The sequence below is a fragment of the Diachasma alloeum genome, unplaced genomic scaffold (genome assembly GCF_001412515.2).
Source record: "Diachasma alloeum isolate Michigan unplaced genomic scaffold, Dall2.0 Dall_scaffold_00870, whole genome shotgun sequence".
NCBI classification, from domain to species: Eukaryota; Metazoa; Arthropoda; class Insecta; order Hymenoptera; family Braconidae; genus Diachasma; species Diachasma alloeum.
Genome location: NW_021680991.1, coordinates 179,856 through 206,423, shown reverse-complemented (window position 1 = coordinate 206,423; position 26,568 = coordinate 179,856).

Here is a 26,568-nt window from a genome sequence, read left to right as displayed (position 1 = left end):
TCTCAATGCCTGTGTTGTGTCGGGTTCGTCAGGCATTTTGCTGAAAAATCACTAAAATCGTCTAAAAGTGCACTAATCACGGCGAAATTATTCGTGATAATTTTCACGGTGCAGCACAACGTCTCTGGGTGCTCAGCGATGCACCACGATGCAAAAAAATATCACACGCGGTAACACAAGCGCGTGGAACGATATAACGCTACCGAGCACGTGTCGAAAAATCCAACGCTTCTCGAATGATCCACGAAAACCACGCGATCGAAAATTACTTTAATTTTAACGGCAACTATTTCACTCTGAACACGTTAAAACGATAATTTTATTGATCACGTTAAAAGGATCACGTCGGGGTCACCACTTGTGGGATACTCGGGAATGTTGGACGGGTTGATGAAATTATAACACGCGTTATAACGGTAGAAATCGAATGGAATTTATTCACAGCGAATGTGTCGAAGTTTACACCTTGAGAGCTATGACGAATCTGTCTCTCGCGACGATATAGGCAATTAGATCATCCGATCGAGGGTGCCCGAAATATGACGAATCGTCACGAGGTGACGTAGTCAGGTATTCGGCTGCTAAGCCGGTGCGAATACAATATAGTGAAATGATTCGAACGATAAACAAGTAGCTTCGCTACATTTTTTTTGAATGATCAGAACTGTTCTTCATTCCTATTCCACAAGATGCCGCATGCCGAAAGATGTTCAAATCCAATGCGAGTTCCTGGGGAGAAAGGTACACAATGGAAAAGACCTGCGGTCAATCTCAGAAAGGCTACGACAGACATTTCCATTCTTGCCAGAAAATGCAAAACTATGTAGCTCCTGGAGGAAAAGAGCTTTGACTTACATTCCTGGATCACTACCCTCTGAATCTTCATCGAATCGGGAAGTCTCTTCATCGTCATCAAATGTTCCAGCCGATCGTTCGTCCAGTGCCACACCATTTCTAGTAGACATTTCTATGAGCAATATCGCAGGGAGTTCTTTGAGATCAGGTAATTCCTTCCATTCAATTGATCCTGATGGGGATGTGATTTTCAACGAAGCTTCAGAGGAGTACGATGCTCCAACAGCAGATGATGATCCAGAGACAGAGCACCACAGGAACATTCCAGCAAATTTTCGTTCTCCACGAGAATTGAAATTGGAAGAAATGTTGGATTGACTCAAGCAAAAATTCAATACGATGACAGAATATTCTGAACGTATTCAACTCTTGACCATTGCTCCACCTTCATGGAGTGAGCGAAAGGTGAGCCGTGAATTTGGTACGACAAGGTACACGGCTATGAGAGCAAAACAACTGCGAGAACAGAGAAGAATATTTGCTTCAACAGTTGCGAAGGCTGGGAAATCATTGCCCAAAGAGACAGTTGAAAAGGTCCGGAGTTTTTATGAGAGTAATAGACGGAAAATGCCAGGGATGAAGGATAAAGTGTCAGTCAGAATCAACGACGTGAAGAAAATAATGCAGAAGCGGATGGTCCTCGAGAACTTAAATGATCTTCATGAGAAATATAAAATTGCTCATCCAGAGTCTCCGGTGGGATTCAGCAAGTTTGCGGAATTGAGGCCGAAACACTGTGTATTGGCAGGAGCGAGTGGTACGCACGTGGTATGTGTCTGTATCTATCATCAAAATTGTAAGCTGATGTTGGATGCAATCAACATTTCTACTCTCACTAAAAACTCATCATGTCCCCTTACCGACTATAAAGACTGTCTTGCAAGACTCATGTGCCCTAATCCAACGGATGAATGCCACTTAGATGAGTACAAAAACTGTTCTGGAGTTGAACGATTATCGCTCGAGCTGGAAGAACTCCTCCACGATGCTGTGATTGACACTGTATAATTCAGGACTTGGCAATCTGTGGATAGAACAACATTACAGACCCAGAGACTTCCAGTGTATGAATTTGTTGATATACTTTGTGAGAGATTGAAAGTATTGAAATCTCATCATTTTATCGCCATCCAACAAAACGCTTTCGTGAAAGAACGAAAGGGGAATTTAATTGATGGTGAAATTCTAGTCCAGGCCGATTTTTCGGAGAATTATTCTTTCGTAGCTCAAGACGCTGCTCAATCGTTCCATTACAACAATGATCAATGCACTGTCCATCCTGTGGTGTATTATTATCGCCACGGCAATGATATTCGACATAGAAGTCTAGTCCTCTTATCTGACAGTCTCGTTCACGATACTACTGCAGTTCATTTAATGCAACAGATTCTGATACGACACATAAAACAAGTCTGTGCTATCGTAAACAAATTGATCTATGTTACAGATAGATAGATCTATGTTCCATAAAAATGATTTCGGAGTTGAAGCAGAGGCGCACTATCATGCGATCGCGCATGGAAAGACGGCATGCGATGGCGTAGGCGCAGTCTTGAAGAGGGAAGCAAGACGAAGAAGTCTACAAATTACTAATGGTGAACCTATTCTCACTCCAGATGGTTTGTTCCAGTGGACAAAGAATAATTTCAAGGATCTCGATGTGTTTTTCTACACTAAACAGGAACAAGAGGATATGAAAGAACGGTTGAAAACAAGATTCGACAGTGCAAAGGCGATTCCAGCGATACAAAAAAATCACAGCTTCATTCCTGTTGGAGAAAAGGAATTATTGATTAAGAGATATTCTTCTGCGACTACGGGAGAAGTTTTTCCAAAGGCGAAGAAACGAAATGGACAACGTATATTAAGATAGTCATGGTGATTCAGAAAAGTTTGATTTCAAATTGCTATTTCTCTATAATTTAATATTTATTTTTCAAATTACACACTTAAAACAGACATATACTCCATGTTGATCTAAAAACTCATCAAATATTTGATACTTTGCGAATTCTCATTGTCGTTTAGGTAAGTAGAGCTGTTAATAATCAATAAATTCAACTTTTTTCTATAAAAAACTTTTTTTATCCATCACTACTTATGCATCTCATCTTCAAATTGTGCGGAAAAATTGCACGCTCATGCTTTCATGAGGCATTCATCACTTTTCAGGAACAAAATTCGGAAAATCTAATTTTTCATGAGAAAAAAAATTTTCTCTTATTTCCATATAGCCATCCCATTTTGAGATACCCCGAAAAAGTTGAGTAATATCATTATCCATCGAAGATAAAAAAAATTATTCGATTTTCGAATGGCCCCTACATAACAGAAGGATTTAAATAACAAGAAACTTAAAAAATGACTCATTATTCTTCTTCGTGGTACTGTCGTATTTTTGTTCCAAAGGTATATGAAAAAACGAAAAAAATCTTTTTTTATTCATCAAAATCGGCCAATTTATTCGCAAGATATGATTTTTCAAAAATTTGAGCTTTTGTTATTTGTCCTGGCCAAACAACTGATGTTAAAGGAGCGAAAATTTAGAGAAAGTATGTACTCATATGGTACTTGATTGGGAGCATGCTAATTCAAGATTCTGAGAACCAAAAAATTCCAGGGTGGCTGAGTTGACATGGAATGTCCCAAATATTGATGCATTCTTTATAATAAATACTGTTAACCCGAGTGATTGAGTTTGCTGAGTTAATTTCCAAAATTTACAATAGGTTATGGCCCTGAATTTCGGGTCTTAATGACAATACATCAATTTTGAAAGGGAGACGCGTGGTGCATTGGCGTAGCGGGAAGATCGCTGCGGCCAGGGTTTTTTGGTGTACCGAAAAGAGTAACCGTTTGTCAAAATGATGAGCACTACAATGAAGTTTGATAAATTAACGAAGGAACATTACGACACGTGAGAGTTGCAGAAGAAGGCAACGTTAATAAAGTATGAATTGTGGGGTTATGTGAATGGGTCTAATACTTGACCAGCGGAGACAGATAGGACGTACGCCGCCTGGCTCGTGTCTGATGAGAAAGCGTTTTCGAAAATTATTTTGAGCATCGATAAGGCAATATTGACATATGTAAAGAAGTGCACTACATCCAGAGAAGCGTGGTTGAAACTCAAGGACGAATTTCAATCGACCAGGCCAGCTCGCAAGGAGTTGCTGATGCAGCTCGTGTCGCACAAGATGAAGCAAGGTGAAGATTAGTGTAAGCATTTGGATAATTTCATGGACACTCTTGAAAAGCTGGGAGAAATCGGAATGCAGGTCGACGAGGATTTGGTCAGGGGCATTCGACTAACCAGAAATTGGTGAACGTTGTTAAAGCTTCTAAATGGAGACGACGTTAGTAGCACTGTCGCTTTGCGCAGGCGCAGACTTGGTCAAGTTTGATTCGTGTCAATGTTCAAATCGATTTAAATTCGAATTTACTATAACCCATATTTAGATTTGGCCCCGAATTCTATAACATCAAGAGAGATGTGAAAAGTAGAAAATGAGCATAATTAGGAAGTGTGTGGTTCCTGGATGCTCCTCAGAGCCCAAAGATGAAAAACATCAGTTCCCAAAATGAGTATGGAGTGCGGAGAGATGGCGAAAAGCTGTGCGCTCTCCACTTCTGAGAAATATGAAGACTGAAGATTTATGGCAATTTATGATTTGTTATAAACATTTTACCACAGATGATTATTCTCAGACATCCCAGAAGAAACGACTCAAAATCAACAGCATTCCCAGTGTCGATTTGCCAAGTTTGGAGGAGGAAAATGATGGTTCGAATAAGGATGATGACCAGGCTCCTAGGGGTGAACCTCACGAGTCAGCACCGATCGATGCTGCAGACGATATTGAGAAAGAGAAAAATGAAGAGGGAACGAGAACAACAGCACTTGAAAGCTCATATAAAGAGCCTTTTACGAGCCCAGAGCAATTCCCTACACCAATTACATCATTCGCAGTGATTGATCAACAAAGCTGTGGCAGTAATAAAAACCATGAAGGCCCATGGGAGAATATTAACCCACCCTGCCAAAAACGTGCTGCAAAAACAGAAAAGAAAATTGCATCTCAAATCACACAAGAAAAATTAGCTCGACTGCATCGTATAGAGCGGCAACACCTAATTATCATGCAAAAGATGAGGGGATGGAAGAAGCAGTGTGAGGCGATGAGAAAGAGACAAAATCCGATTTTTGAGAATTGGTACAAGTGTAACCCCGTGCAGAGAACACTTATGGAGATGCAACTAATGTTTGTGAATGTTCAACCCAAGGTATTCACATCGAATTGTTCGTAAGATACTTCAACTATGAACAGTTGATTTGTTTCTATCACAGGGATTCATCGAAGCGTTAATTCACATTTTTCCTTCCTGTCCTGAGAATATCTTGAAATCTTTGAGAGATAGCGAAATTTTGGTGGAAACCGTGTGACCAATGAAATTTTAATGGTCCAAAACTTTACTCAATGTATTTACCTGTATGGGCGCCAGTTGGCTCTTAATTTTAATTATAATTTTTATTCGGTAAAGACCAACAAAAAACCGACTGCTCAGCGAAATTTTCTCTCAAGGGGGAAGGAGGACGAAACTCCTTACGTTCGTGGGCTCCAAATCAATCACACAAAAATTAGGATAATAAACAAAACAATTTGACTTTATTATAGAAACGAATTTTCTTTAATACAATCGTCGTACTAGATTTTTAACTCTTCAAAATTGGATTTTACAAAAGTAAGTCCAAGTGAACTCGCGATTGGCGTCACGAGCCACAGACCTTCCATTTACTCAATATCTTCAGTAGTTTCATTAACAACTTCTCCCGAACTTTACAAAATAATATAACTCGACTCTGACCTTACACAAGTGACCTCCATCGACGTAATTACACCAGACTTTGACTCTTACAATGATAATAATCAATTTAGTTTAATTTCAATACTTTTACTTGATACTCAATTCTCTGCCGACCTGTGTCCTGTCTGTCGGAATACTCCCCAGAGGCACACACCGGATTTTCGCACATTGTCCTCGCGAAGCTTTCGGGAGTTTCCGTCTTTATTCGGCAATCCCGAATTTTCCCATTGCCATGAACGGCCCAATTCGCGCGATTTTAATTTTCATCGGATACCGAACGCAGTCCGCTACCCAACAGTACTCAAAATATATAAATCCAAATAACAATTTTTAGTTGACGACAACGTCGTCACAATGCCCCTTATTTATATTAGCCCTCCTGGGCGTTAAATTACAACAGTTCTTTTGGGGTTGTCAAACTTAATCGAACGTTAATAGAACTTGAACCGGTGTTCAAAAAATTATAAATCTCCACGAGCACCGCCGGTGATTCCGGCCTCCTGGTTGCGCAGTCCCCGACTACGATTTGATCGTCTGGGAAGGTCCTCGTCTTTAGGACCCTGGTCCTTTGTCTTCGATTACGATCCTCTGCTGTCCATCCTCACCGTCATCCTCCTGACCCTAGAGAGATTTTTCTCTAGGGTGGTGTCAATGAACATACTCGGAGAAACAAACGCATTAGTCCTATTGCAGGACGACTCCTGAATGGCTTTCGATAGTTGATGGGGGAGTTTCCCGACGAGACTTGGTTTTACTTAAAAGGCTACTGTTTGCTCAAAGATCAGAGTTGAATTTCAACAAAAAATTTTACCCAAAATAATAACTTCAATTTCTTGACGTCTCTGGCTCCCAACTCCAACGAAAGCCACTCCATGAATCATAATATAAATTTTATAAATTTTATAACAGGTTCTACTAACTAAATCCTATCAATATTAATCGATACAAAAAAAATCAAAATTCAAATCTCTCAGTTGTGTCAGGCCACCGCTCAACGCTTTCCTTCCGACTTTTACATTACTTCAATTCGATTACCTCAATTCCTGGCCCCAGCTCTTGGCTGGTGGAACTCAGGATCTCTTTGGTGGTATCGGCGGAGGTGGGCTACGCGGTGGCGACCGGCATATTCACCGTCGACACTCTCCAACTCGACAACCACCGGTGATGGGACCTCAATAATTCTAAATGGTCCCGCATATTTTGGGAACAATCTCCTGTTCTCTCCCTGCTCAGGATTAGACAAAAGATGAGTTTTCTTTAGCACTATTTCTCCAATCTGATATTCTACTTCGCGATGCTTCTTATCACAATAATACTTTTGTTTTACCGAGGCTGCTGCAACAAAATCCCTCACTCTCTCTCTCAGAATGTTCATATTCTCCATTCGTTCAGCTAAGTCATTGAGAGGAGGGTTGAAATGGTCTTGGGGTGGATTAATTTCTCCTCTTCGATAATTGAGAGGTCGTAACTCCCTCCCAAAGTTGAGAAAAGCTGGGCTTATATTCCCTAACGACGAGTGAGGAACCGTATTGAATGCGTACACCGCATTTCTGAGGAATCCCTCCCACCCTCGGTGGTTATCACCCACGTACGAAGAAATTACTGATTTCAGGACGCGGTTGGCCCATTCCACCGGGTTAGCTTGTGGCCAATAGGGAGGACTAAATGATTGTGTAATGTCGTGTTCCTCACAAAAATCAGTAATAATTGCACTGCGAAAGGCAAGGGCGTTATGAGTATGTAGAACCTCGGGAGTTCCCCATCGATGAAAGATTTCCAAGAGATAATCCCGAATAACGGGTGCTGTTGCCCTCACTGTACCTCTAGCTTCTACGTAACGAGTTACTACATCCTGTACTACAATTACAAACCTGTGGTGAACTCGACTGGGAGGAAAAGGACCCATTACATCGACACTAACTACCGTCCACGGGTTATACCCTAATTCGCATTTTCCCCCCAGGTTGTTGTTGTTCAACCTTAACCCGTTGACATCGGTCACAGGTTCTCACATTGTTTTGAATGTCGTCAGCCATCCCAGGCCAATAATAATACACCTGAGCTCTTTGAACAGTCTTAGTAATCCCAAAGTGACCCGAATTGGGAGCGTCATGGGTTTCAAGAAGGATCCCTCTTCTCTCATCAGGAGGGACGTACCACTTCCATGAGTTAAGATCACCAAGGGTCTCTTCTTTCAACGGCCTCGGTCTTGAAATGAATAATTGGTCGTTCTCTAATCGAAAATTTGGATATTCCCCTGGATTCCTCCTAACTTTATCCAACAATTCCTGGTAGCGGTCGACCTCTCTCTGATCGTCTAGCGCCATAAGGAATAACTCAAAATCTTCTTCTTCCTCCACTGAATTAACCTCTTCCCAATCAATCCTTGATAATGCATCAGGAGCCTGATTTTCCGAACGCTTATTATATACAATGTCACATTGGATAGAAGCTAATCTCATAGCCCATCTGGCGAGCCTGCTAGTGGGATCTTTAAGATTCTTAAGCCAGATCAAACTATGGTGATCTGTAACCACTGTGAACCGAGAGCCTTCCAAGTACTGGCGAAACTTGTGAGTCGCCCACAGAATTGCCAGGCACTCCTTTTCAGTGGTGGTGTATTTGGATTCGGCTTTAGATAAAACTCGACTAGCACACGCTATCAAGTGCTCTACTTCATCAAATTTTTGGTGGAGGACAGCTCCAAGTCCTTTGTCGCTAGCATCGACATACAAGATAAAGGGTCTCTTGAAGTCGGGGTACGAGAGGACAGGAGCTGTGAACAATCTTTTCTTTAGTTCATTGAAGGTTTCTTGCTGTGTTTCCCCCCCATTCCCACTCGGCCTTAGCCCCTGTGAGACTGTGGAGGGGTGAGGCAATTGAAGCAAACTCCATAATAAATCGGCGGTACCACCCAGACATCCCCAGGAAACGTTGAACTTCTTTCCTATTTCTCAGGACTGGGTAATTCAAAATTGGTGCCAATTTGTCGGGATCAGTACGAAGACCTTCACGATCGATAATAAACCCAAGATACCTAACCTCTGACCTACAAAAATAACTCTTTTCTTGATTAATAACTAACCCCGCTGACTTAATCCGATCCAATACCATTTGTAATACCTCTAAGTGTTCATTAAACCCCGACGTCACCACCAGAATATCATCCAGATAAACCGAAATTTGAGGATCCAATTCTATCCCTATCAGCGCATCCAGCATCCTCTGGAAGGTGGCAGGCGCGTTGTACAACCTATAAGGCATACGCGTGAACTGAAAAAGTCCAAGCCCCGGCACTGTGAATGCGGTAATCTCCTTACTTGACTCATCGAGAGGGATCTGGTGATACGCGTGGCTCAGATCGACCGTAGATATGTATCTCGCTCCCCTCAGTTTATCAAGGATTGAGTCCATTCGAGGAAGGGGGTAGGCGTCCTTCTTCGTGACTTCATTTATCTTACGAAAATCCAAACAGAACCTGTAGGAACCATTGGGCTTTCGGTGCATCACAATGGGTGTTGACCAGCCACTACTAGATGGTTCTATAACCTTTTCACTCAACATACGCTTTACCTCGTCGTGAATAGCCTCTAATATTCGGGGAGAGCTGGAGTAGCAACGTTGACGAATAGGTGGATGGCCTTCAACATCAATCTGGTGTTCCGCTAAATGGGTTAACCCGAATTCTTTAGACAACGACTCGACATGAACTTTCAAAAATTCCTTCAATTTAATCTCCTGATCTATTTCTAATTCCGCAATACTCCAACACTCAGTCACCTCTTTATCATCTCGACCTGAGCTACTAAATGGATAGCTTTCTGGGCTATCCTGTAAACTCCAAGTACGAGTGAATCCGTCAGTACAAAACCCAAAGCTAACCACTGAATCCATCCCCAGAATACAATCCATTGATAACTGAGGAGTAATTCGGAATTCCAGAGTTTTTGTGATTCCAGCCACCGTGGCGGGTACCAAAATCAAACCCTCAACCTTCATCTTATTCCCATCAGCCGCTACTACTTCTTTTGAGCGAGTAAAATATAATGGAAGCATTAAATCCTTAGCAATAATTCTACCGATAGAACCGAGGTGTGAACGTTGAGCCCCTGTGTCGATCAGTGCCTTAACAATTTTATCCCCTATCACAACATCAACCGAGATTCGACCATATGACCTACTGGGAGGTGAGATTGAGTGGATTCTCTCCTCATCCTCATCCTCCACACAGTCTCCTCGAGGGTGAAGCATAGTGTTTTCAACTTTCAAGGGTGGCTGAGAATCATCTTGATCTGGCTTTCCTTTACTTGACTCAAACTTTACATTACTTGACTGACCTGACGAACATGAATCTGACTTTACCTGTACTGGACGTGACCGAACTTTATTAAATAAAGGATTGAATCGATTAATTCGCCCCTTATTTGGAGTTGGACTCATACTTTGAGCCTTTGAGGTTTCCTCACCTACTTCAACGTGACTTGATTGGCTTGGAGGCCATTCTTTTACTCGATATGAATTTACGTGGATGATTAACTCGCGTTGCGCGTGGGGGGAGTTTAACACCGGGGTGGTGGGTTTGCGATTTGGAGGGTCTACTGGCGGCTACAAGAGTCCACCTCCGACCCTGTCGAGTGGACCCCTTTCCCGTTTCCCGTACACGAGGGACATGTCCTGGTAGTATATCCAGGAGTCCTACACTCATAATAAAAGAGAGTATCCAGCGAAGGGCACCTCTCGCGAAAATGGCCTACTCCACCGCAATGATAGCAGACGTTACGAGAATTTCCCGGCAGTGGATTAGGAATTGAGGGGGTTTCTCGTTGTGTGGGTAAAGTTCGTGGGGCTGGACGAGGAGAAGGATTAGTCGTTAGAGGAGGTTAACCCTTGGAGAATCCCTGGCGAGACTTGGTAAAATTCTTTGGGGCACCCGGGGCCTTACTAATTGCGTTTATTTCATTACCAGATTTACTGTCGTTCGACTTATCGTCGTTTTTCTTCGGTGATTTTTCGGATTTACATTTATTGGAAGACTCTAGTTTAGAACTAGAATTGTCTTTACTAGTCTTTTGGGCCTCTGACAAGCCAGGACCCCACTTTACATGACCATTATTTTTATTACAGCGAGCCCACCGATCTTCAAGATCATTTGTGAGTTCGTATAATTCTTCGTAACTATCAAAATGTCTGTTGAAAAATATTAAATAGTCTCCAGATAAGCTGTGAAAAATTTTATCTGATTGAATGGTTTCAGGTACTTGAACTGGTAATCGTCTATACATATCGGCCATTTCTGCAATATATTCAAACGCTGGTTCATTGGGGCGTTGCTGACGATCCCAAATTTTCTGCTGTAGATTCGACCCAGACCCTCCGGTTACGAATGTTCTTTGAAATTTCCTAACAAATTCTACCCAGGTGAGATAGGGGGATCGAGTCTTTCGATACCAAAGCATAGCTTTATCGTTCAACACTTCTGGTAACAGTTTAATTCTGTCTTCAACTCTAATGCTTCCACTGTCACATTTCTCAACAAACTCTACCAGAAATTCTTCAGCCTCTTCACTCTTTTTCCCATAGAATTTTACACCCCAGGATTTTGCTCCTGAAAGAGTTTTTCCCAAGGTTGTCTGATAGCCATGGTCGAGGTTGGGGTCTCTGTACATGGGACGTTGAGGAATGTACCCCTCATAGGGATTTTGAGGGTAGTACCTGGATTGGTACTATGGATTAGACGAGTGAGGCACAAAGGGAGGAAGAGTCGGCCCTCTCGTGTCCGCCGCAGGCGGTCTAAAAATATTGGATTGACTGGCCCCTCGGGGTCCTCATATTCGCGACGAGTCTGCCCCTGTGGTGGTATCATTAGAGGGTCCATAAAGTCCCTGGAAATCTTGTACAGTACATTGGGATAGAACGAATTGAGGCCCTAGAGCCCGCAAGGGATGGATGTGGAGGGAGCCCTGTAGGATTTTGCTGCAGTAGGCATTTCTCTAACATTAACTTACTTAACATTTCGTCAATCTCACGACTTCTCTCTTCTACTTCATTTATATTCTTACTGGTAATATTCGTTGCCATACCGTGATTATTTGTGTCATCTGCCGATTTAAACTCATCTTTCGTTTCACGCCATTCGTGAACTTTCTCCTTTATTTTTATTTCCTCTTTACTCCATTCTCGATAGTTCGCTAAACGTTCCAATAATTCTGCCCTTGACCCCGTAATGTCCATACCGACCGCCCCCAGAGCCCCCCTCAGCTCATCGTCAGTCATCATCAACCCACTATCTATACTCTTTACTGAAGCCATTGTAATAATCGAATTGAATACTTAACTATGTGTACTTTACTTTCTAACGTGAGTGTACGTTACGTTATTCCAAAATATCAGTCGCCCAGCGGCGACCCTGAACACAACCGTAAACTCTAATCCTCTATTGTGTGACTGCTTTGGAGCGTTTGGTTACATCTGATGCCGCGCGTGAACGTGAGCGGCCCCACGTCGGGCGCCATTTGTGACGAATGAAATTTTAATGGTCTAAAACTTTACTCAATGTATTTACCCGTATGGGCGCCAGTTGGCTCTTAATTTTAATTATAATTTTTATTCGGTAAAGACTAACAAAAAACCGACTGCTCAGCGAAATTTTCTCTCAAGGGGGAAGGAGGACGAAACCCCTTACGTTCGTGGGCTCCAAATCAATCACACAAAAATTAGGATAATAAACAAAACAATTTGACTTTATTATAGAAACGAATTTTCTTTAATACAATCGTCGTACGAGATTTTTAACTCTTCAAAATTGGATTTTACAAAAGTAAGTCTAAGTGAACTCGCGGTTGGCGTCACGAGCCACAGACCTTCCATTTACTCAATATCTTCAGTAGTTTCATTAACAACTTCTCCCGAACTTTACAGAATAATATAACTCGACTCTGACCTTACACAAGTGACCTCCATCGACGTAATTACACCAGACTTTGACTCTTACAATGATAATAATCAATTTAGTTTAATTTCAATACTGTTACTTGATACTCAATTCTCTGCGATCCGACCTGTGTCCTGTCTGTCGGAATACTCCCCAGAAGCACACACCGGATTTTCGCACATTGTCCTCGCGAAGCTTTCGGGAGTTTCCGTCTTTATTCGGCAATCCCGAATTTTCCCATTGCCATGAACGGCCCAATTCGCGCGATTTTAATTTTCATCGGACACCGAACGCAGTCCGCTACCCAACAGTACTCAAAATATATAAATCCAAATAACAATTTTTAGTTGACGACAACGTCGTCACAACCTTTTCTGTAGCTCTGTTTGTTCTCTACAAAAAATGTTACCAAGCAAATTCAATTATCTCCTTTAGATTCCGAGATATTCACGTAAAACTGACCCGAGAATAAAAATGACTTAAACTCTCTGACCACTTCACTACTGAACTGATCATCAGGGTGTAGCGTAGATTATTACTCGTCTCTTATTCGCTTTTTATATGATTTCTTTTCCATAGGAACTATTATCACCAACACTCTTCTACCCCTAGGGACGAAGATACAAATTGAGACAAAAATTACTCGGGCTGGTCTTGAACAAGTGGAATCCCCAGTACTACAGTCGGCTCTCCAATTTTTTGATTTTACCTTGCTCTTCCACGGTCCATGATTTGCTGCGAAGAATAAAATGTCACACTGGTCTCAATGGATTTATTCAGAAAAAACTGAGACAGTGTGCAGCAAACATGGATGAAAAAGAGAGGTACTGTACTTTAATTTGGGATGAAATGCAACTGATGTACCACTTGCAGTACGACAAATCAGCGGATCAATTGGTTGGATTTGAAGATTGGGGTTTCCTATGCACTCAGAATATGGCAGATCACGTGATTGTTTTTATGCTTCGTGGAATCAATAGTGGATGGAAATTGCCAATTTTTTATGGATTTTGCGACTCCGCTACTAAATGGTCCATTCTAACCCGTTGCATCAAACAGATCGTAACTGCTGTGGAAAAAACAGGGTTACTTCTCATTGCGACAGTTTGTGATCAAGCGAGCACTAACTGCACTGTAATTAGAAAATTAATCATGGCCGGTAACGTTGAGCGACAAAGAAATGTAGGACGGCCTAGTGAGTTTATCCCCTTCAGTCAGTATTGGACTTTAAGTTAATTATTATATACTGGTCTCGTTATATCTTTGCTGTTGAATTCATTCATATGAAACCTATTATCCCGTGGAGATTCCTGAAAATGGTTCTAAAAGAAGGGAAGAGCGGGGCAAAGTGAAACTTCAATCTTTGATATCTCGAAATTGGTAGAGTGCATTTTGATGAAGTTTCCGCCAATTTGAAGCTCCTTTCTGAAGCTTCAAAATGGAAAGAAAATTGTTGAATTTTACTGTACCGATCTCGAGTACTTAACGATTGAAGTGATTCCACTTTGTCCCACCCTCCCCTGGAGATATGAGTTTTCAAGAGGAAGTCACAGTTGAGTTTTCGATCAATATTCCCGAATCTGATGGAGATAGCGAAATTTTCATAAGAATCTTGTTTGGTGAGGAACTAGTTTTAGGGTGGATGTGGGATGAAATGTGGAGGGAGATGTTGGGAAAATTATGGTAGGCGTGTTATAAAAAATCTCAATATATTTTCGTGGGATCGAACCACTCGTCGTTAATTTATTACACTCTTTGGTCTTAAATTGTTGAATGTCTTATTAAATTGATAATTGTCTCTTTACTTTCAATTCGTTGAGTCACTGAATTTTTACTGAATTAATTAACAAGTTGATGTAGTGAGCAAAATATTAAATTTAGAATTCTGATGAGTAACTGACTCTACTCTATCATTATCGTGACGATACAGAAAAGCAACTGTCTTTTGGGGGTTTCGCGATCTCCTGACCGCTCCACCCGAAGGTTCCCGATGGTGCTCGACGATAATCGGTAGGACCGACCGTTTAGTTGATTGCTGCCTTTCAAACAAATCTTTTTTGTAGCTCTTTTTATTATCTACAAAACTGTTTTCGTGAAAATTTTCGTATCTTCCTTCAATTGCGAGATATTCTTCGGAAACTGATCGGCAAATGAAACTGACCTACCTCGTTTTGCCACTTCACTACCAGACTATTCACCCCACATTACTTCCCTCATTATTATAGGAGATACCATAAAAATTTCCCAGACTGAATTAATCCCTGTTTTCGATGGACCACATCTAATTAAGGGCTTGAGAAACAACTTATTGACCAAGTTGTTAGAGACCAACGTGAAAGCAAATGCAGCGCGATCTGAGAGAACTTTTGCTTCCTTTGAAGTCATTAAAAAGGCATATGAAATCGATATTAATTCAAATACGATAAGAAAACAATTATCCAAGCTTACTGACCAACATATCGATCTTAAGAAAATTAACAAGATGCGCGTAAAATATGCAACACAAGTTTTGAGTAGTCAAGTCGCTCGCTATCTTGACATCCTGGCAAACGTAGCTGATGGTGAGTTCCTACATAATTTACCTTTCATATTCTCTTGCTTCCCCTGTTAAATTCTCGTTAGAGTCAATTGAAGTCTTCAATTAGCGTAAACGTCGTTCAGTAGTCACAATATATCAATTTTGATAAATTATCGATTTAATATCCGGGAAAACAAGTTATATATTTCAAAGATTGTCGTCTTCAGCTTCAACCAAATCGAGTTCTCTAGGATTTGGTGCATTTTCTCCCATGGAAGATGTTTCTGAGGCAGTGTCATCATCGTTTGCATCCAGGTCCGCGATGAATTTCCATTCATTTTCTAGCTCAATTTTAGCATCGGGATCGTCACGCTGTTTGATATATTTTTGCTGGAGATTTATGAAGGCGGTCCATGCATCGAGGCCTTGAGAGAATTCGTCGTTATTCAAATAAGGGATTTATTCCAAGAGTGAATGAATTGAATAACTACCTGGGAGTTTTGGTATGAAATGTCGACCAATCAAACTCCAAATTTTTCTATTGGTGTGACCATACCGTTGTACACCGTTTTTCCAGAGTATCGGGCGTTCCCGTACAAGTTTAATCAGAAGCCTTTTCTGTGCTCGCTTCATTTTCACAAAGGGAACTTGTCTTCAATTTCTAGGATCTCCAAAATCCTATTATTCTGATGACAATTTCCCAGCTGTTTGAAAATCACTCCTTAACGCGCGATACTCCCAGATGTCACTAGGACACCGGAGTGAGACTCAACCGATACCGCAGAAACGAAGTTTGAACCTTTCAATTCTCCCGACGAGTCCTTAAAAAATAATTCTCTCTCTTCGTTTCGATTGTTCCGAAATGATTGTTTAGCCAACAATATTCGCGATTATTGGGATAAAATGTGTAACAAACAGCCGAAGTGGACTATGAATAATCGACGTGGACATGGCGGCGGACATGCAGTGACTAAAACAATAGACAACGTACCTCCCTGCTGATCAGGAGTAAAAACATTTCATCATCAGCGGAGTCCGATAAATTTTCTGATTAAAAAATGCATTTGGACATTAAAAAACTGATATCTTCGGTCGAGCATTGCCCAGAACTATGGGTAACATGGGAGACGATAATGAGCTTCCACACGAAGACAATGCAGATGTGGGGGGTCATTGGGATGGCACAATCCCCTCCTTTGCCAGGTAATTACGAAAGCCCTGAATTCAACTTTTTTTTTGGGAATTGTAAAACGATTTAACGATTAATTGACTCAGCTAATCGTCAAGTTTTCGAGTAATATCACTGAATTAATGAGAGATCGAGGATTGTCATGGAGACTTCATTTTTCGTGCAGCTTGGATTTTTATTTACAAAAAATGTCTCTCAAAAAAATTCGCATCTCCCTCTGAGCCCGAGATATCCTTCGAAAATCCTTCTCTATAGAAATTTTTCCATCCATTTGTTCTTTTTTCGTTCGTTCACAGCGTATGATGCATGGAGAACATTCGCTGAACTTGCTGAGAAGTTCGAAATCCTCTACAAATCAACAAAAAAGGCTAAAGAGGACTTTGAGTTTATTTACGTGCCCCAGTGGTTGTTCTTTGGTGATTTGATGTTTTTGGCACTCAAAATTAAGGAGAACGTCGCAGATTGCGAGCAACCCTAGATCAGAATACGTCTAATGCTCCGATGCTGAATTGAATTCTCTTTTACATTCATTTTTCATTAATTTGATTTCCATATTAATTTGTCAATTTAATGTAACACGTTTACTTGAATAAATAACGAAAATACCATGAAAATATGTTTGTAATGTCTCTTTTTTTTTACTAATTCTTGACTGTTATGAAACACATGACTATAATTTTTAGGACCTGTAAACACCCGAACTGGACTTGTGGACATCCCCAAAGCTTTGAAGCTTCGGCCACCTTCCTGCATCCGCACAAGCTCCCTATCGATCTATAATCACGAGTGAAAGCCCACATATTCAGTTTTGGGCGAAAGCTAGAGCTAAACTCCGCAAAATGCAGTTCGTTTCCCCGAGTTCATTGAAGAAAGTATCGGTGCCAACGCTGAGGAACTGGATCGTCACTCTTAGCTCATTTGAAATGCTGTGGAAACTTCTTGAATCGAAAGGTTTCTCACAGTTAATTCCAAGACACGTCAACCAGGATCCACTCGAAAACCAGTTCGGAGAATATCGAGCTTATGGGGGGCGTAATGTTACCCCAAGTTGCTGGCAGTTTGGAGGAACGTCCAAATCCTCTTTGATTTCTGAACTGAGCTGTACGGAATCGATTGGGTCCAATTGTGAGACTATTTGTGATGGCCATCGTCTCTTTACATTGGAAGATTGTCTCAATGACGAGGATGATGGTACTTTATCAATGTAAATTGACGAACAGTTTGATAATACCGTAAACCCCGAAGAAGAGAAAGAGTACGAGGATCCTAACGATTCTGTCTCCGGCAATACTGCTCTGATTTCTGCTGCAGATCACATCGTCAAACAATTATTGAAAACGGGAGCTATCAACAATTGTGGTTGCCAAATATCAATTGTTCGCCCAAAAGTTAATCAGAATCACGATTCGCTTTTCGATAAAACGTTCCTCGAAGTTAATAAGGCATTACATAAACTAATGCCTCTTGTCTGCCACCGTCAAAAAATCAGTGGAGTTCTACTGGAGAGGGTGAAGAATACTGTACCTAAAGATTGGGTATTATGTCTGGAACATCGAGATGAATTGCACGAAAAAGCTATAAAGCTTACCATTCAAGAGTTCATTGCTCAATGGTGTACGACAATGAACAGACACTTGACCAGAAAATCCTCACACATGAAAGGTTCTCTCTTCGACCAAGCCCGAGAAAAAAGTGAAAAATACACCACGAAGAACAGACAAACAGACAAAAATTAATTAGGCCCCCACAATATGTTATTACCTATTATATTTTCTATACATTGTTTGTGTATATATGAATGAGTGTATCATTAGTTGTGATGATTAATTGTATTATTGTTACTGTGTTTATAATGGAAATAATGAAACATTAAATTTTTTCCTCAAGTATCATCGATTTTTTGAAATACTCAGTTCTACTAGAATTAATTCTACCATCTCAGAGTCATTCCTGAAATATCGACTGACGTTAACTTTTTTATATTTAATAAAAAAATTGTCCTGGTTACAATTCAGATTCAAACACGTGGGCATTGAGATACCTGAATCTGTTTGCGCAGGCGCAAAGCGACAGTGCTGCTAACGTCGTCTCCATTTAGAAGCTTTGACAGCGTTCACCAATTGCTGGTTAGTCGAATGCCCCTGGATTTGGTGACGTTCCTGATGTTGTGGTGTTTACCGCTGTCTTTCGATTCGTTTCGTCGAACGATGACAACCAGGGATAAATACCGTCTCCGGAAGTGGTGAAGATAAAAATTCAAGAGGATGACGAGTCGAGGAAGTAAGTGGGATCTGAGGAGGATACACAGGAATTTTTTTTTGCCAGAGGATCAGCATACACAAGTTACTCTGGACAGACTCGAGGAGGAGTTCGGCAGTCGAGTTTCCAGCATTCGCAATCGCAGAATCAGTTGCCAGGTGTGTCAAGAATTGAAAATGGTTGTTTTAAGTGTGGAAAAGCTGGCCACATAGCTCGTTTTTATTTTTCTAGGTTTCTACAGTTACAGTCGGTCCCACAGTCACGCCATTCAGCGAGGCCGATTGCAGAAGAGGAGCAGCGAGCAGACAGTCGTTCAGAGTCGAATAGTCAGGCAGATTTTGTTAAAGAAATTGCTTTCACACTTTGCCCAACGGCGTAAGAGGCAGCTGATGTCTTGATAGTGGGTGTACATCTCATATGGTGGCCTCTAGAGATGTTTTTGATTCCTACTCCATCATAAATGAATAAGGCCAGAGAGTTCCTTTACGGAAACGGTAGATCAGGCGAAGTTGGCGTCAAATAGTGATTTGAAGTGAGCGATAAATAAGGAGGGAAAAAAATGAAAAACATCTTTACATCTTACATTAGAACATCCCTAATGTTGAAAAAGAACTCGGTTTTCCCCCAAAACCCTAAAGAAAACCTAGACTCAGCACGAAATTTAAACAAGAACTCTCGGTTCTCTCGGTTTATTTTCTCGAAATAAATTTTTAAAGTTTTTTTTACTTGTTTTTCAAATAAGAAAAGAATAAACATGGTATGATGAAAAAACTTAGAAATTTTACCTCGAGAAATTTCTATAGAAAATATCCCAATAGAAAAAGTTGTATAGAAAAACCAATTTTCTATTGATTTTTTTCTACAAAATATTTTCGAATAGAATTTCAATAGAATTTCTTTGCTAATTTGCTTATGTTGGAATATGGCTCCACCTTCTGGTCTCAGATATATTATCAATAGTATAAGATGTATCTGTGTAAGCTAAGAAGGGGACGAGTTCGTGCGCTTGCGCAGATCTCGTCCCAGGCCAGTTGTGGCGTGTATGCTACACATTCCTGTACGAGACGTGTTGGACGCTAGACGCGAGATGAGTGACATGTTTTACTGAATAAATCTTTGACTAGTTAATACTGTGTGTATATTTATTGTGTCCCAATCCCGCATAATCCATCAGGTTATGGGCTCCCGGTCACGCTTCAAGTGCGCAATAAAATAAAATGTGAATAAACTGTGTATAAGTGAAAAGGAAAAACTCAAGTGGCAGCCAGTATTACCACGTGGACTTGAGCGAGGTGAGTTGAGGCCAGAGAGACGAGAAAAATAGAAAAACAAGTAACAATGATGAGTAAGTAAAGTGATTTACATAAAAATCGGAAAAACAAGCATATCCAGGATGGCAATGGAAATTGCATCATCCCGAGAGCTTAGCGGGAACAACAAGTAAACCGGACACACAAAAATGGCCGACAATCATGAGTAACCAACGCGTCTAAAACAATTTTCGTTAGAAGCCTAAATAAAAGTCAATTGAAAGTTGTGAAAAATTAAATTAAAACAATTACGTGGATCAAGTTTTTCTTGTATATGTGAATGAGCCAGGAGAGTTGGTGAGCTGAAAAACATTAAAAATAAAGATAAGTAATTTGACGGGGGACGAGCGGTAAGGGGGGTCGGTTGGCGTGGTGGGTGCGTCGCTGGAACGGCGGCGCGGAGTAATACATAAAGTAGAGCCCACTGAGATGGTGACGCACATATAACATATAAAGTAGAGTCCATTGGAATGGCGATGCATAGTAATACATAAAATAGTGCTCATGCATGAGAGCACGTGTTTCCAACCAAACCCGACGAGGAAAAGAAAATATGAATTAACCTACACCTCAGTGTGAAATTGAATCGTAATCATTAAGTTGATCAAAAATTACCACAGGTGACGATTTGTGGGAATTGTGGAGGAATTTGACTACTTCCTTCGGATTCGATGAGTTTCACAGAGGAGAGAATGTTGTTCTCGAGGTGATAAAGGAAACTCTATTAATGAAAACTCACAAGATGAAGTGTTATAAGTTGACGTGAGTTAATGTGAGTCGATGTGAGTTGACAAGAGTTCAGAATGAGAAAGAGCTGAGAAATGCATACGGTTGATTCCATACGGTTGATTGGCGGTAGCACGTTTGACCGTACGACGCCTGAAACTGATCGACCTTTTTGGGCATAAATTAGCCTTGTGTACATTTCTAATTTGTGTTCAAAGCTCTAATGCTGACAATGATTGTGTTCATCTTGTTAGCAGCGAAGCAAATCAGATAATTCTCATAAAATTATAATTAATAAATCATAAACTAAATTAATTTTAACAGGTAAAAACATGATATCGGAAAATCAGTCGATAGCACTGACAAAATGATATGAAGATAAGCTTCTAACCAATACACCTCCCATCATGCCTGAAGTTTATGAGGAAGATCCACCAATTACTACTGAGGTCAGTGAGAAAAGTGATGATGTGGAGAGCATGGACGGGGGTGAGAAAATTCAAGAGAATGGTAAGGGCGACGAGGTCGACGATAATGACGAGGACGTGGAGAAAAGATCAGCATGTATTACATCTATTACATGTTATAGATAGTAGTGTAAAATTTAGAGGAGATCAAAAGACTTTGGATGAGCATAAATTCGAAGTGAGAGATATATTAATTAATCACATAAATGAAGATTATTATTCTAAAGTAGTATTAATGCAAGATCCTGTTGGAATATTAAACAAACTCAAAGAAATCAAGAAAAAATATGAGAACAACATTTCCTCAGCCTCTGTAAGGCTGGAAATTACAAGCATGAGATATGATATCACTAAATGTATAGCTGGTGAGTTTTCCGATAAATTTGAAGAAGCTGTTCGTAATTACAAAAAATTCACCTGATGCCACCCCTTTGTCTGAAAATGAGAAAAGAGACGCGTTCAATAATGCTATTATTAAGTCTGTGCCAATGGTACAGTTGTTACAGTCCTCAGCTAAAATAGAAAATAAGACACCCTTGACATATGATCAATTAAAAACTGTTATGAGGCAGGAAGAAGCAATCAGGAAACAAGATGAACCAGACATCGGTGCGTTGAGAACTGCGAACTTTGCAGCTCAAGGTGTGAGATGTTTCGAGTGTGGAGGCTTTGGTCATGTTGGTCGATTCTGTTCAGGTAAAGGAAAGGGAAAACTTTGCTATCGTAGCAAGGAATATAGTCATACCAGCATCGAGTGGCCAAAATCAGGTGAGGCATACAAGTCAAAATTAGATGCTAAAAATAACACTTCGCGGGGTAGAGTTTTTCGTGGATCTGGGCGTGCAATTAGGTCACTGAAGAGAAGGTCAGATTATGCGAATGACTCAAGAAGTGTCAAAAGGTGTAGATATGATAAGCAAATGGGCAGGGGAGATAACAGGCATTCTAAGTCCAAAGTCAATACAAAGGCCAGTAAGGAAGACTCAACCAAAACCTCAGGAGCAGATAACAAGGAGAAGGGTAAGCAAATATTGAATTGTTCAGAAGAATACATAGAAGTGAACGATGAATCATGTGTAGGTCAGGCAATGCATGTGGGTTTAAATATCCAGAAAAATAAGTTTATCACTAAATTTCTAGCAGATTCCGGTGGTACTGAGCATTTAACAAATTCGAAGCTAATATTCAAGTCGACTGACGAGCAAACTAAGGGTGTGATTAAATGTGCTAATAAAAATGAAAATGCGGACTTGAAAACGGAGGGAGTAGGTCAGGTAGAAATCGAATTGTTAAATGGAAAGAAATTTGCGATAGACGAGGTTATATTTGCTGATGCTCTTCAAGCTAACTTACTGTCATTAAGACGTCTCGCAGAAATGGGTCTTGGAATTTATCTGGATGATGAAAGAATAGACATTTTTAACCCAGATTCTAATGAATTATTTATCTCCGGTGTATATAGAAAGCCATATTGGATTATAGATTTGGAAATAAATAAGTATAGTAAGGTTAGTAAACAATTCCAAACGAATACAACTAGACGAGTTATAGCTAATATGGTCGGCGGTTAAATAGAGATAAGAAAATATAGGACGCGTAGTGTCACAGCTAAACTTGATGAAGAAGTTTCGGATAAGGAAAGTCCAATTGAGGATGGCGAGCAAATGGTAGAATTATCAACCGAGGCGATAGAGAGTAAACAATCTGAAGTTGGACGAGATAAAAATCTTAGTAGTATAGAAAACCCTAAAACAACTTCAGATCCATTCATACACTCAAACATTGATTTCTCAATTTGGGATCGAAAAGTAAATAATGCAGACCAGGTGAATCTTTACGAAAGTGACGAGATTTTTGATACGTTTGTGAATGGTAACGACAAACTTCGTAGTAATAATCATAAAGCTTTACTGTGGCACGCTAGGTTTGGTCATGCATCAATAGCATACCTCAAAGCTATTCAATTAAAATTCCCGGATAACAAAGAATTAAGAGACGTGATTTTTGACGAGTTAATAATGGATTGTGAGGTTTGTTTAGCTTCTAAATTTAACAGATTGGCATTCCCCAAAATAAGAAGTCGGGCAACAGAACCTTTGCAAGTAAATACACTCTGACGTAATGGGGCCAATATCTCCAACCACATTCCGAAAGGATACAGGGTTATATCAGGCTTCATTGACGATAAATCGAGATTTGCAATGGCATACCCGATGAGAGCGAAGAGTGAAACAGGTCGGTGTTTTGAAATGTTTATCAGGAGTTGTAGAAACTTGTTGGTTACGACGCGAAAGTCTGTTATCGTAGGTCAGATCAAGGGACAGAATTTACCGTAGGACATACAGTTGAGGTATTAAAAAGAGTAGGTGCGGAATTACAACTGGAGAGTCCTGACACTCCGGAACATAATGGCGTCTCAGAAAGATACAAGCAGACAATCCAGAAAAAGGTCCGTACCTATACGTTTGACGCGAAATTGCGAGAGAACATGTGAGATTTGACCCTGTCTGCCGCTGTATACGCGTATAATCGAACACCTCAGAAATCCAATGAAATGAAAACTTCATTAGAAGAGTTTGCACCGAAACATAGTTTTGATATTAATCAGATAAAGAGATTTGGCTGTTTAGCGTACATGAAAGTTCGGAGAAAAGTAGGACCTAAATTTAGGGCAATAGGTGTGAGAGGTATTCTGGATGTTTACATTCAAACAGGATACATATTGCTGAAACCAGAAGAAGGTAAATTCTATGAAAGTAGACATGTCAGGTTTAATGAGAAAAAGGTTTATGGTGATAAGTACAAGAGATGTGAGATCAGAGATGTCCCAGAAGTTCCAGAAGTGATCAACAAGGAGGATTGGTTTGTAGGTTTTGATAAGGGTTCGAGCGATGTATAATTGACTCAACATCGATCTTTAAACGCAAGTTAGAAGCGACTGGCGAGACCCGTCATAAAGCTAGATTAGTCATTCGAGGTTTTAAAGATCGAAATGTCTACGAACTAAGAGAAACTTATGCTCCAGTATCCAGAATGAGCTTGGTCAGGGCAGTATTTGCTATAATCAATAAATACAATTTAGATACATGTCAATTGGACGTTAACACTGCATTTTTGAATGGTGAGATTGACGAGGAAATTTACATGAAAATCCCTGAAGGGACTCCATATTCTAATCTGGAAAGGGAAACTAAAGTGTGTAAGTTAGAGAAGTCTCTATATGGACTTCGAATTAGTCCGAAACGATGGAACAAGAAATTCACTGAAGTAGCATTTGGTGTAGGAATTGTTAACTCTGATCTAGAGCCTTACTTATTTACGTGGAGTCATGAGGATAAATTCTTGATTTTATTATTATATGTAGATGATATTATTGTGGCGAGTAATGACAAATTTAAGCTGGATGAGGTTAAATCAGCACTGAACTCTGAATTTGAAATGACTGTCCTAGGTGAGCCAAAAGAATTTTTAAATATATCTATTAAACGAGATCGAGAGAACAGAATATTAAAATTGAGTCAGGAAAGATACGTTCAGGAATTACTAATTAAATACGGGTTTGAAAATTCACATCTTCAAAGAACTCCAATGTTAACCACAAGCATCTAATCATGAGCGCAAACTGAGAGAATCAGACAGTGCGGGGAGATCTATGTTATGACTGATGAGAGAATGAATTGTCCATACAGAGTAGTAGGTAGCTTACTATATCTAGCAGGAACGACTAGACCAAACATTTCCTACGCGGTCAATGTGTTGAGCAGACACCAGGTGAGTCCAACCGATGAGGATTGGAAAACGGTGAAGAGAGTACTGAGGTATTTGAGAACTACTTCTGCTTTAGGTCTAAGATACACTGGTGAGACTGATGTGATTGAAGCATACTCAGATGCTAGTTTTGCTGATTGCAAAGGACCATTGACTACGTGTGGTTTTGTGATTAAACTGTTTGGTGATTCAATTATTTGGAGAACTCATAAACAGTCGTATGTAGTTCTATCTAGTTGACAAGCAGAATATGTTGTGATGAGCGAAGCGAGTTAAGAGATGTGATCTATTTTCAATCCTCTGAAATTAATATTTCCACCCCAGTTGCCTATGACATTGTCATGCGATAATGAGGCAGCGACGAGTAGTGCTGAGATTAGTGGGGGAAATAATTTGAGAAATTATCGATGTCAAAGCCCATCACATTAAAGAATGTGTGAAACTCAATTTGATCAAAGTAAACTGGATAAGTTCCAGAGATCAATTGGCTGACGTGTTTACCAAACCTCTGGCGTTTGAATTACACAAGCGCCAAGTTGACAAAATAATGAATGTGAATATCTAATTATTGTTTTTCTGACTGTTTAGGGAAGAAAAGTACGTAAATTTGATGATAACCTTTTTATAAAGGAGGACACAGAAGCAGTTGGGAGGGAGTGTTGGAATATGGCTCCAGCTCCGGTCCTCATATATATCGAGCGCATGCGCAGATCTCGTCCCAGGCCGGTTGTGGAGTGTATGCTACACATTCCTGTATGAGACATGTTGGACGCTAGACGCGAGACGAGTGACGTGTTGTACTGAATAAATCTTTGACTAGTTAATACTGTGTTTATATTTATTGTGTCCTAATCCCGCATAATCCATCAGCTTAGTTTTTCTATAAAATTTTTTCGTATGTGCGTAGTTACTCCAGAATCAACTCTAGGTGTATAGACGAAATCCAGAGAAAAGAGAGAGAAACTCTGGAAAATTCCTCGAAAGTTGAGTCTGGGTAATCTCTGGGAAGTTTAGTCTGGGTTAACTCTGGGTTTGATCCATCAGGGTATTTTTCAGGTTCTCTGTTTTTCAACAGAAACATTCCATATAAATGTATAGAAAAAATCGATTAGTGTATCCCACTTATTTATGGAGATTGCTGCACAAAAATTCCTCGTCGATAAGTTTCCAATTTTTCTTCAATTCATTTATCTATTTTCATCTAGCAGTGAAAGATAGCCAAAATCTTTAGAGGATTGATTCAATCCGGAAAGTCGATTTGATTCGAGTACTGTAAATTGATCCAAGTAGAAAGATACTTGATTCAAGTAGGAGAAATACTAGATTCAAGTGAGAAAAATACTCGAATCAGGTAGAAAATTTTCGAGTTTTTCAGCGGAAAAAAAATTCGACTGAGTAAATGGAGCCTACAGAGATTTGGGTATTGAAATAACTTAGGGGGCACTCCACGATACTACAAAAAAATCAGGAAACACGGAGAGGCCTGACTGACCAACCCGAGAGTTGGGATTCTAGGTTTTTCCCGTAAACTGTGACGAAATTCCAGGCGAATTCGTCACCTGCGGAACTCCAGGGTATTTATGTATAGAAAGAGAGGGAGAGAGGAAGAGAGAGGGAGAGAGAGACAGGGAGAGGGAGAGAGAGAGAGGAAGAGAGGGGGAGAGAGAGAGAGAGAGAGA